Source organism: Pongo pygmaeus, chromosome 14 (genome assembly GCF_028885625.2).
Source record: "Pongo pygmaeus isolate AG05252 chromosome 14, NHGRI_mPonPyg2-v2.0_pri, whole genome shotgun sequence".
Classification (NCBI taxonomy): Eukaryota; Metazoa; Chordata; class Mammalia; order Primates; family Hominidae; genus Pongo; species Pongo pygmaeus.
The window spans coordinates 24,618,445-24,631,869 of record NC_072387.2 but is presented as its reverse complement, the minus strand read 5'-3'; the positions used below and the strand labels follow the sequence as shown (position 1 = coordinate 24,631,869).

The 13,425-nt window shown below is 40.6% G+C and overlaps 1 pseudogene; it reads left to right on the top strand.

Annotated features, from left to right (window-relative positions):
- The window catches only part of LOC129011343 (double homeobox protein A-like), a 52,790-nt pseudogene extending 41,159 nt beyond the window's left edge, over positions 1 to 11,631 (top strand).
- The last annotated feature ends 1,794 nt before the right edge of the window (positions 11,632 to 13,425 follow it).

Sequence of the window (13,425 nt, the reverse complement as noted above, 5' to 3'; positions counted from 1 at the left end):
GCTGGGAAAAACTGGCGGAAAATATTATAACTGAACCCTCAGTGCCAGGCTGTTGTAGAATTTTCTGGGACAAGCCGTGGAAGTCCCCTCAGGAGGCTTCCGCGATGTCCTAGGCGGCTGCTCCGCCCGCCACTGTCCTTTCCATTGACTCACACGCGCCGCCTGGAGGAAGAGGCTGCGCTGGACACGCCGGTGGCGCCTTTGCCTGGGGGAGTGCAGCCCGGGGCTGTGGCGGGACAGCGCTGGGAGCAGGGCCTCGGAAGCTGGGCCTGGGGACCCGAGGTTGGGCGGGGCGCAGGAGGTGGGCTCAGGGTTCTCCAGAGCATCCCCCTGAGCTGACCTGCAGGGCAGCCGGGCCAGTAGGCACTGGGCCCACGCGGTGACCTGCCTGCCCCGAAGCTGGAGCAGCCACTGCAAATGCTGCGCTGACCCCAAATGCTGTGTCCTTTACATGTTTTAAGAATAATTAATAGGGCCGGGCATGGAGGCTCAAGCCTGAATCCCCAGCACCTGGCGAGGCAGAGGAGGGAGGATCCCTTGAGCCCAGAGGTTCGAGACAAGCCTGGGCAACACAGTCAGACTCCATCCTTACAAAACAAACAAACGAAAATAAAACAAACAGAAGACAAGTTAGCCGGGTGTGGTAGTGCGGGCCTGTGGTCCCAGCTCTTCGGAGGCTGAGGCAGGAAGATGGCTTGCGACTGCACCACTGCACTCCAGCCTGTGCGACAGAGCAAGACCCTGTCTCGAAAAATGTGTATGTCTGGGTAAGTGTACAGATTTTACAACTATTTTGAAGGCGACCTTTTTAACTTTAAACAGACCACTCTGGAGGAGATGCCTGACCCAGAGCACTTTACCTGAAGTTCGGTGCCCAAAGTGCACCCTTCCTCTGGCTGGTGTCTGTCCCTTCTGCTAAGCCATGCCTCCTGCAGAGGTGGGCTCCCTGGTGTCTCCCGCTCCGCCCCAATTGTAGAACAGTGTAAAGAACTGTCAGCGGGGCGCGGTGGCTCACGCCTGTAATCTCAGCACTTTGTGAGGTCCAGACGGGCGGATCACTTGAGGTCAGAAGTTCAAAACCAGCCTGGCCAACATGGTGAAACCCCGTCTCTGCTAAAATTACAAAAATTAGTCAGGCGTGATGGCGGACGCCTGTAATCCCAGCTACTCAGGAGGCTGAGGCAGGAGAATTGCTAGAACCTGGGAGGTGGAGGTTGCAGTGAGCCGAGACCGCGCCACTGCACTCCAGCCTGGGCGACAAGAGCAACTCCGTCTCCAACAAAAAAAAAAAAAAAAAAAAAAGAATTGTCAACCAGAGAGAGCAGCAATTCAGAAGCACATTTAAGCCAAGTCCTCAAGTCTAGAAAGCATGAAGCAGGGGAGGCGTTTTGAAAGCTTAAGGACAAAAGACCATGGGCATGGATGGCCGACTCTGGGGATCAGCATCGTAATTTGTCGAGAAGGAGGCCGTGCTGTGCTGCCAGTTATTAATGGGTTTAATCAGTTGATACATAGCCCTACTGGCCTAACCAGTAGCCCAAGGCCCCAGAGGATTTGCAGGTCGTGTCAGAATTTGATTGCAGTTCCTTCCACTTGGCATAAGGAGACACTATCAGCCTGATTGGGAGGGTGATGGTGGGATGGAGCCTGCCAAGGTGGCGGCGCTGAGCTGACCACACCACTGGCCATAGAGTGGGAGCCTTTCCTGCCCCCTTAACTGCAGCTAATATCAAAATCACTGGTATGGGCTCTCTATCTGCGCTGGAACCTGAGTTTTTCTTTGTCTGCAATTACTATACTTCTGGGTTTATTTTGCCAGCTCATTATCCAGCCCCCTGGAATCAGGCCACCCAAGTTTAGCAGGTGCTGGGGAGGACCCCAGGGAGAGGCTTATGGGGGCTACCTGGTGAAACTGCCCTTTCCTTTCTGTTCTATCAGTGTGATGGTGTTTGAGAAAATATGGGGCTAAGGTTCAGGCGCACTTCACATGTGCAAAGATGGAGAAAGCACTCACCTACACGTTTAGGCTCAGAATATTGATTGAAACATTTTGAATGATCAAAAATAAAATGTTATTTTTAAAGTTTCTCTGAGATTTCGCTTAAGTTTTGGCAGATATTCTTAAGTTTTAGTGACCTCAGTTTGGGAATTAAGTAAGCTAAATATTGTGTCCTTATTATTAGTTATATAAAACTATGCTTTAGACTTTGTTAGAAACTTCTGCCCCACCTTGACTGACTCCTTTTCCATTTCTGGTTGTACAAAATGAACTCATACTTTAAAGCTGTGGCCACCTTTAAATAAAGTACAGCGTGACACAAAAAACAAAAAACCCAATACAAATGTTTTCAGAGACAAATGCATTCTCTGACATCTGAGGTTACAGCAAATCTCTTCTTCACCTGTTTGCTTGTTTGGAGTTGTAATATTTGCTTTGGTGTAGAGCTGAAGATATAAATTGGTAACCAATGGAATTATCTGGCCTCAGACTTTATTTTCATCATTTCTTTCACTGATAGGCAAATTTATTCGGTACCAGCAAATGTCAATTTAATTATATTCTACAATACACAGTGAATCATGTAAATTTAGTCCAGTTGTAAATACACTAAACCATATAAACTCACAACAATATATCAGTGCATGATGGGTAAGTGACTTTTCCCTGAGAAAGAGTATCTGTTTAACCTGCATGATTTCACTCTTTAGTATTTGCTTCTTTAGTCTACATTTGTTTCCCAGTTTTGAGTATAATCAGATATGGAGAGACAAGTGAAATCACCACAATTTTGTTTTCCAAAATGTGAGACTATGCAAATGCTGAAATGAGAATTAATACATCCAAAATATCAAACCACAACTATGGCTTTGCTTTACTTTTTGCCCATAAGAGACATGTGGCCTAGAATAGGTGGTAGGTATTCCTACCACAACCTTGCTTAGCATAGTGGTTGACTAAATATAAATTTTAGAGATGAAGGTTGTTCTATACCCAGATTTCAATGTGATTGCTATGCCCACTTCACTTTCTTTAAAATACATATTTTTCTTACTTCTCACTTTCTTTTTCTTCTTGGTTGACTTTTTTGGCTCAGGGATTTTTTTTTCCTTATGATCTCAAGAAATTTTTCTCATGTAAAAAGACATAATCCTGCTGGGAGCGGCGGCTCACACTTGTAATCCCAGCACTTTGGGAGGCTGAGGCTGGTGGATCACCTGAGGTCAGCAGTTCAAGACCAGCCCGGCCAAAATGGTGAAACCTCATCTCTACTAAAAATACAAAAATTTGCCAGGCGTGGTGGCAGGCACTTGTAATCCCAGACACTCGGGAGGCTGAGGAAGGAGAATCGCTTGAACCCAGGAGACAGAGGTTGCAGTGAGCCAAGATCATGCCATTGGACTCTAGCAGGGTGACAAGAGCAAAACTCCATCTCAGGAAAAAAAAAATCATAAATTTTCCCATATTAAAAAAAAACACAATATCCGGAATACAGAGAGGAGCATAATGCTTTGCAGGTCATAGATGTAATCTTTCTTCCAGGAAAAAATTATTTCAGATGAGACCAGAATTGGAAACATATTCCCTGCTGTCAGATAGCACTGGCTTAGGAGAGGAATGAGGAGGAGCCTGCAGGCTACCTCAAGGATAAGAAGCAGGCAAAAGGTGAGCACAGGGGCGGCATGCACTCGGACTAGGGCTGCTCCTTCCTGGCAAGTTTCAGAAACTCACTGACAGTTAGAGCTAGCAGCTCCCATAGAGATGAATGCCCATGTTTTCCAGATGGGAGATCTGATGCTTAGAAAGGCTGAATGACTTATCTAAGACTCTGGGGCCAGAACAGGGATCTTATTCCAGTATTTCTTGCATGAAGCCATTCTACTTCCACGTTTCTAACTTATAACTTTTAAAACGTCATTTAAAAAATGAAATAGCATAAACATCAAGTCTGGAGGCTAGTGGTGGGATTATTCACATTTATTTTTCTACTTGACATTTGAGGACAATAGTGATGCTTAAGTAAAACCAAAATTATCTTGGGAATATAGAAAATAATATATCTGTTTACATTTTGGTGTGGGATGAGTAGAATCTTGTTCTCAAATTCTTGTTTGAAAGGCTATTAAGAAGAATAAGTCCTCACTTAACAGTTTTCTAAATCCTTGGTGGTATCCTCTGTCCTTTGGTAACATGTAAAACTAGAGCACACTTTTCTATTTTTGCTCCTTCTGCACCCTCATAAGGTGAAGCATGCATAGAGCACTCCCAGGGTCAGTGTGAGCCCAGCAGCAGCTCAGGCTGCCGATGCTCCAGAGTCGAATTCCACCTTCCACTTAAATGGCAGCCACAGGTAGACGTGCCCATCACAACCAACTCTGTGCGTTCATAATCTCTGCTTATTCTACAGGTGGTTTCCACAAGAAAAATGGCACAATGTTTCTCAGAAGACAATTACATAAAAATCAGCATACTTCAAATTCACAGCAAATAATCAGACAATTCATGAAAATACTTACCCAAACACTAATTGTAGACTATGCCTTCTGAATATATTTGTCATAAACTTGGAGTAAGGAATCCTCACAGGCACTGAACAATTCAAAAAATGTAAAGTTGTTTGTTAGAATACTGGTGCTTTTGGGTAGAAAGCCTCATCTGTATCCTGGTAAGGCTTGAAGTTGCACAGGTGTTTTCATTTGTCAAAACCCAGAAAACCGTAAGCTTTAGATTTGTGAATTTTATATTGTATTATATGTGACCTTTCTTTTTAAAAAATGAGCTATAAGCAGTCTCCCAGACAGTAGCTCAGCCTCCAGGACTCTCTTCCTGCATGGCCGAAGACACCTCTTCACACAAGATGGTAGCAACAAATCATAGGTGCAATTACACCAAATTCACAGAAGATCAATTGAAAATCCTCATCAAAACCTTCACTCCAAAACCTTACCCAGGTTATGCTACCAAACGAAAACTTGCTTTAGCAATCAATACAGAAGAGTCCAGAATCCAGATTTGGTTTCAGAATTGAAGAGCTAGGTGTGGATTCCAGAAAAGACCAGAACCTGACTTTAGATTCAAGCCAGAGCCATGGACAAGATTAATCTGTTGTGGAGTTTCAAAATAGAGAAGCCAGACAGTGTCATACCACCTATAGCACCTTTCAATTACACACTGTCATCCATGCATTTATGAAAAACCCATACCTGGAATTGATTCCAGAGAACAACTTGCTGAAGAAATTGGTGCTCCAGAGTCAAGAGTCCAAATTTGATTCCAAAATCAAAGATCTAGATTTCATCTCCAGAGGAAAAGAGAACCTGTCATGTCCTTAGAATGAGAAGACTAGAGAAGACCAGGAACAAGATTTCTGAGGGACTTCAAGGTACAGAAGATACACAAAATGACATCAACCTCATTAGCACTCTCATTTCTCAAGAGCCAGAACATGGTGAATACAGTCAAGTTCAGTGTATTTGATATTATCAATTTGGGCCCCAAATCTCTCTCACAGTCTTCCTGGGAGTCTATTCTTCTTCTGAAAGTGCAAGCTAAGTCTTCTGAAGATGGTAAAGAACTTGGCCGGGTGTGGTGGCTCATGCCTGTAATCCCAGCACTTTAGGAGGCTGAGGCTGGAAGATTGCTTGAGCCCAGGAGTTTGAAACCAGTCTGGGCAACATAATAAGACCCTGTCTCTATTCTAAAAAACAAAATAAAGAAAAAGGACTGTAGGAGGCTAAGACAGGTAAAGGAGGCACCACACTACCCTGTTGACACAGCCTGGATCCAGAGTTCAGCAGACCTTGAGACAATGAAAATAAACTTAGTAATAATCATTTTTCAATCATTGCAGTAATTATTGATTTGGACAAAAATCAACTGACATCAAAATCTTAAAGTGACGCTTCTCTACCTATGGAGTAGCCATTCTTTTATTCCTTTAGTTTCATAATAAATTTTCTTTTACTTAAAAAAAACTTATACTTTGATGAAGAATGAGATATATACTTCATCTCAAAGAATCTTCTCACGCACATTTATTAATTACAAAAGGAAAATCAGTAATTTTGCAGTGGAGAAATATCGCCAACTCCACCTTAACCAAGAAGCTGAAAGTCACTGCACCAGTAATGGCACAAACCAATGTGAGATGATTCCTGACATGATACACTAAAAAGGGCACAGTCTCTTCTGCATGTTGCTGACAAAAAGTGGGTAAGCTGAAACTGAAACTAATAATTAGGCAATGTCAAGCAAATACAAATTCAGGTTGACAGTCTGCAAAGTAACATCCATGTACTCTTCAACAGTGGATTGACCCTAGCTACTCAGGAGGCTGAGGCGGGATAATTGTTTGAGACCAGGAGTTCCAGATCAGCCTAGGCAACATCATGAGACCCCATCTCTACAAACATCTTTTTAAAAATGAGCCAGGTGTGGTAGCATGCACCTGTAGTCTCAGCTACTCATGAGCCTGAGGCAGGAGGATGGTTTCAACACAGGAGATCAAGGCTGCTGTGAGCTATGATCATGATACTGCACTCCAGCCTGGGTGACACAGCAAGTTCCTGTTTCCAAACAACAACAAGAAAACAAAATGAAACAAAACAAAAAATGGATAGAATAGTGACAATAAAAATGGAGAAAAAGTAGGCTGACTCAGGAAATGCTTAGAAAGTACAGCTATACCTCAAAGATATTGTGGATCTGATTCGAGACCACCACAATAAACAAATATTGCTATAAAGCAAGTCACACAAATTGTTTTGTTTCCTTGTGAATATGAAGTTATATTAGCTGGGTGTGATGGCTCATGCCTATAATCCCAGTACTTTAGGAGATGGAGGTGGGAGGTCACTTGAGCCCAGGAATTGTGAGATCAACCTGGGCATATAGGGAGATCCTGTCTCTATTTTAAAAAAGAAGGTATGTTTACACTACACTGTAGTCTGTTTAAAGTGTGAAATGGTGTTATGTCCTTAATTTTAAAACTCTTGATGCTGGCTGGGTTCAGTGGCTCATGCCTGTAATCCCAGCACTTTGGGAGGCCAAGACAGGTTGATTACTTGAATTCAGGAGTTCAACACCAGCCTGGACAACATGGCAAAACACGTCTTTAAAAAAAAAGAAAGAAAAGAAAAAAGAAAAACAGAAAAACAGAAAGAAAAAGAAGAAAAACTACTTGATGCCCTTACTTGAAGCTCAATTATTTAAAACAAAGAAAAAAATATAAAAATACTTTAATGCTAAAAATACTAATGATCATCTGAGCCTTCAGGGAGTCTTAGTCTTTTTGCTGGTGAAGGGTCTTGCCTTGGTGTTGTTGGCTGCTGCCTGATAAGGGCGATGGTTGCTGAATATTGAAGTGGTTGTAACAATTTCTTAATGGAAAACAATGAAATTTGCCACATTAACTGACTCTTCCTTCCCCAAAAGATTTCAGTGTAGCATGCGATATTTTTTGATAACATTTTACCCATAGTAGAACTTCTTTCAAAATTGGAGTCAGTCCTCTCACACCCTGCCACTGTTTTACTATGTTTATCAATATTCAAAATCCTTTGTTGTAGGCTAAACAATATTCACAGCATTTTCACCAGGAGTAAATTTCATCTCACAAAACCACTTTCCAGGCTCTTTCTGGACTGTAGAGTTCTTTCCAGGCTACCTTCTGGCAGTTTGAGAGTCCAGCATCATTTTCCGCTGGGACCCAATGATCCAGGAGGTGCTTGTGACTAGACTGCCAATGGACCCATCACAAAGTTTAACCCAACCTTGATCCCCAAGTCTTCACAAATGCTTACTGAAGAAAATTCCTAGAACAATTCAGGGTCCTTTCATAACCTCTACTCTGAGGTGTTAATAAAAAAACCTTAGTAACTTAAAAAAAATGAGCTGTATACAAATACTGAACAATAATGATACATATGTTAAGTATGTAAGAAAAATATATACTTTGACATAAGTAAGAAATGGTGAGTTGATAATTGGATAGAATGGTGGATAGAGTGATAGATATGTAATAAAGCAAATATAACAAAATGATAATTGTACAATCTAAGTGGTTGGACTATAAATATGCACTTCCCATAACCTTTTTGTATGTTTAAACAGTTTTATAATAACATATTAGGGAAACTGTTTGTCTCAAGGAAATAGAGATTGTGATATATTCTAGTACAATGAAGTGTAATCATGTAAAATAAAAGATTTTACTTCTGGCAATTAAAGTTAATCATATTAGAACACTGTCTAGGAATGGTTGGAAAATAATATTTTATTTTCTAATCAATATATTTATGTCATCTGTCAATCAGAATTACACTGATTTTAAAAAGCAATAATATGACTGTATATTCATGATGAAATATAGCCTAAGAACAAAATAATGCAAAAAAAAATCTCAGATTGCTTATTATTTTTCAGAAGGCTGTATTTTTAGTCTTAGGCTATTGGTTTGTCTTACATTGCAGGATTTTAAAAAAATGATTAGTTCCCAGTACTTTGGGAGGCTGAGGCAGGCAGATCACAAGGTGAAGAGATTGAGATCATCCTGGCCAACATGGTGAAATCCCCTCTCTACTAAAAATACAAAAATTAGCTGGGCATGGTGGTGCGTGCCTGTAGTTCCAGCTACTCAGGGGGCTGAGGCAGGAGAATCGCTTAAACTCCAGAGGTGGAGGTTGCAGTGAGCCGAGGTGGTGCCATTGCACTCCAGCCTGGTGACAGAGTGAGACTCCATCTCAAAAAAAAAAAAAAAGAAAAAGAAAAAAAAAAGAGAGTAGTTATGGGGCTGAGCACGGTGGCTCAAGCCTGTAATACCAGCACTTTGGGAAGCCAAGGTGGGTGGATCACGAGATCAGGAGTTCAAGACCAGCCTAGCCAAGGTGATGAAACCCCCATCTTTACTAAAAATACAAAAAAATTGGCTGGGCACAGTGGCTCATGCCTATAATCCCAGCACTTTGGGAGGCTGAGGCGGGTAGATCACGAAGTCAGGAGATCAAGACCTACCTGGCTAACACAGTGAAACCCCGTCTGTACTAAAAATACAAAAAATTAGCTAGGCATTGTGGCACGTGCCTATAGTCCCAGCTACTGGGTAGGCTGAGGCAGGAGAATCACTTGAACTCAGGAAGCGGAGGTTGCAGTGAGCCAAGATTGCGCCACTGCACTCCAGCCTGGGCAACAGAGCAAGACTCCGTCTAAAAAAAAAAAAAAAAAAAAAAAGCCCTGTGCAGTGGCTCATGCCTGTAATCCCAGAACTTTGGGGGACTGAGGTGGGTGGATCACGAGGTCAGTGGTTCAAGACCAGCCTGGCCAACATGGTTAAACCCCGTCTCTACTAAAAATACAAAAATTAGCCAGGTGTGGTGGAGTTTGCCTGTAATCCCAGCTACTCTGTAGGCTGAGGTAGGGAATTGCTTGAACTCGGGAAGTGGAGGTTGCAGTGAGCCTAGATCACACCACTGCACTCCAGCCAGAGTGACAGAACTAGACTCCATCTCATTATGGGTGTGACATTGAAAACTGGTACTTTTCTAATGAAATAGAAGAAGATACAGATGTAATATCTCTGAGCATAATTAAAATCCTCTAATCAAGACTTAACTGAAAGGTTTGTTTAAAAATTATAAATTTTTATTAAAAAATACACTTATCTTTTAGACTTATCCACTGAAAAGTCCTGGAAGCATTAAACAAAACAGAAGCAGAAAGCACCTTGGTGCCATAACTTTGGATTCTCCATGTCATCATTCACTAAAAGGAACCAAAGCTCCTTGGAGAAATGGCTGCTTTCTGGCTGCAGGCAGGCAATGTGCAAAATCAATCTAGAGCATCTCATCATACTGGAATGCAAGGGCACTTTTATACCCCCCAGGGTCATGTCCATAAGATCCAAGAGGCAATTTGAAGGAGGTCTCACTATCCAAACATGAACTAATATAAGCATCAATAATATTGATGACCACAAGCCAGGCACGGTGGTTCACACCTGAAAGCCCAACACTTTGGGAAGCCAAGGCAGGTGGATTGCTTTAGCCCAGGTGTTCAAGACAAGCCTGGGCAACATGGTAAAACCCTCTGTCTACCAAAAATAGAAAACAAAAAAACTAGCCAGGCATGGTAGCTTGTGTCTTTAGTCCCAGCTACTTGAGAGGCTGAGGTGGCAGGGTCACCTAAGCCCAGGAGTCTGAGGCTGCGGTGAGCTGTGATTATGCTACTGCACTCCAGCCTGGGCCATAAAGCAAGATCTGTCTCAAAAACAAACAAACAAACAAACAAAAATAATGATGATGATTATGATGATGATGACTGCAATGAGCAGGTGCACACCTGATATGTTTAAATCGTTGAGCTTATAATGATACTAAAGCATGCAGTCAATAGAATAAGTACATTATCCAGATATTGGAATTAGCATAAAAAGACTACAGTACTCCCCCTTTATTTGTGGGGCATACTTTGGAAGGCCTCCAGTGGATGTCTTAAACCATGGATAATACTGAACCCTACATTAGCACTTACCACACACTGTGGCTGTAACTTTTGAAGTTTGAGGTACAAAAGTGAAAATAGCAAGAATTTATTTTTCCTTTTCCACAATTGTACAAATAAAAGCTTAGTTCTTACCCTAGGTGTTAGCAATCTCAGCATATCTTTTTCCTCATTAAGTGAAAAACTTTCTGCTTTTCAGTTACTGAAAGCACTTTCAGGTTTCTCTTTTGTGTATCTGAATTGCCAGCATCAATATATTGCATATTGAGACCGTTACTAAGTAAAATAAGGGTTACTTGAACACAAACACTGCAATACTGAGATAGGTCCATCTGATAACTTAGACGGCTGCAAGTGTCTAATGAGCAGGAAGCAGGAAGCAGGAATTGTGCATCTGCCGAGCAAAGGGATATGTCACATCCTGAACTGGATACAGCAGAATGGCGGGAGGTTGCATCACATTCCTCAGAACAACGCATGACTTAAAATTTATAAACTGTTTACTTCTGGAGTTTTATATTTAATATTTTTTGACTGTGGGTGACTGGAAGTGAGGAAAGTAAAGCCACAATAAGGGGATACTACTATATTATAAACATGCTCAAGGACTGAAATAAAAATAAAACTGAGTAAACAGATGTGAAGCCTCAGCAGAAATAAAAACTTTAAAAAAAATTCAAATACTTAAAAATACAACATCTTACAGAAAAATTTCATCAGACTGAGAAGAGGCAGGAGAATAATTCCCAAAATTAATTTTTAAAAAGTCAATCCATTTTTAATTTCCTCAAGTACTTTCTAGGATTTTACAAAACCATACTACTACTTAGAAAACCGGCAAATAAAAGAGTAACTGATTAATAGAAAATGGTAAATAAAGGGAAAGAATCACGTATTTATTCTACCTTTTCACTACAAGCAGTACCTCATGGTAACCAAAGAGACAGTGAAGAAAAACTATCCACAAAAATTTTCTATTTAATATATGAAAGAAGAATAATAGAATTAAAACAGTTCCATTTATTGACCTCTAATTTAATCAGTTTTGGAGGTTATCATCCCTTATGCTCTTGGTTTGGTTCAGCCAGGAAAACAGCCAATTAAGTATTATAGAAATAAACAGTTTAATATAAGAATTAGTGCTTACATTTATGTGCATGCAAGCAAAAAAAAAAAAAAATGAAGGTTTGGCAGGTTGCCTACAGAAAGTCAGAAACACAATCACAAATGACATCAGCTGAAAACACTGATATAGGAACGAAAGCAATAGCTCATCAAGGAGTCCAGGAAACTTCTGTATTCACCAGGATTATGAATACATGCTTGTGTGATGTCTGTGATGGGCCTATATCTGGATACTGGAATTGCTGAGAAGAACCTTGTTAAAAAAAATCTGTGGGCTGGGCGCAGTGGCTCATGCCTGTAATCACAGCACTTTGGGAGGCCGAGGTGGGCAGATCATGAGGTCAGGAGATCAAGACCATCCTGGCTAACATGGTGAAACCCTATCTCTACTGAAAAAAAAAAAAAAAAAAAAAAGAGAAAATTAGCCGAACATGGTGGCATGTGCCTGTAGTCCCAGCTACTCAGGAGGCTGAGGCAGAAGAATTGCTTGAACCCAGGATATGGAAGTTGCAGTGAGCCGAGATAACACCACTGCATTCCAGCCTGGGCAACAGAGAGAGACTCTGTCTCAAAACAAAACAAAACAAAACAAAAAAACAAAAAAAACCAGTCATTAGAATGATGGGGCCTGGAAAAACCAATCTTGGGTCACGAATACACATTCAAAAGTAGATTAGAACATTTATAAGCCTAAATTTGAAATTTTGAAAATATTTTCTTTTAATCTGTATGAGTCTAAATATCTGCCTTTCCTTAATAATTTTGAAATTAGTACTCATCAAAGGGGCTGGCAATCATGGCAACTGGCTGTTAATGACTGATTTAAAAAATAATACTAATTGCATTCATTAATTCCTTTATACATTTTAAAAAGTCCTCCAACATTTTTTCTTATTCTCATTTGCTCATAATCTTCTATATCCATATTCTCTGATCTGCATTTTGATCTTTTAAAATACATGTTGAGTATCCCTTATCCAAAATGCATGGAACTAGAAATATTTTGGATTTGGGACTTTTTTTCAGATATTGGAATATTTGCATTATACTTACCAGTTGAGCATACCTATTCTCCTTTGCAACAGAGTGCTAATATTCTCTTCTGTCTTTTTTGTTTTGTGTGGTAGTCTATTTCCATCTTCTTCTGGAAGTTAACATCTATGCCAGCAACAGTTCTCTAAATTTGTCCTCATTTTTCATGTTTCCTTTTTCAAGGATCTCTTGATAGTTTTGGTTTCTATGCCCCACTTAATTTTTCTTTAGAATCTTTAAGTAGTTGTCCAGTCCCAAGAAACCCATCAAACTTCACATGTCTTTACTGACAAATGGATATTGCATTTCTCATTGATTTTACTGATCTCTGAGGAGGCATGCTCCCTGAAGGCAGCACTTTTGTTCCAGTGAAAAAGGCACAGTTAGGCAATATGGGAAAGGTACTTCTGAATTTCAGGACCAGTCCTAAAATTGAGTTTGGGTCAGTTCTCTCTAGGAAATATTCTATTGTATTTACAAAGCAAAATTATTTTATTCCTTACAATAATATCAGAGACAGTTTCGCTACTATTTACATTCAGTCTTTTGCCCTAAGTCAAATAATCAACACTCAGAGGAGGAGATCTTTGAAATAAATTTATTCTGTACCTAATGGACAGACACAAATTCTTTGGAGGCCTTTAGTTATATCTCCCTAAGAACTATGAGGGAAGATAATAGGCAACTGACTTCGAAAAACTTTGTTCTATTTTTTTGAAAACTCGACTCGTTTATGCTCTCCAGTGTCTTATCTCCATACTGCTCTGTGTTTT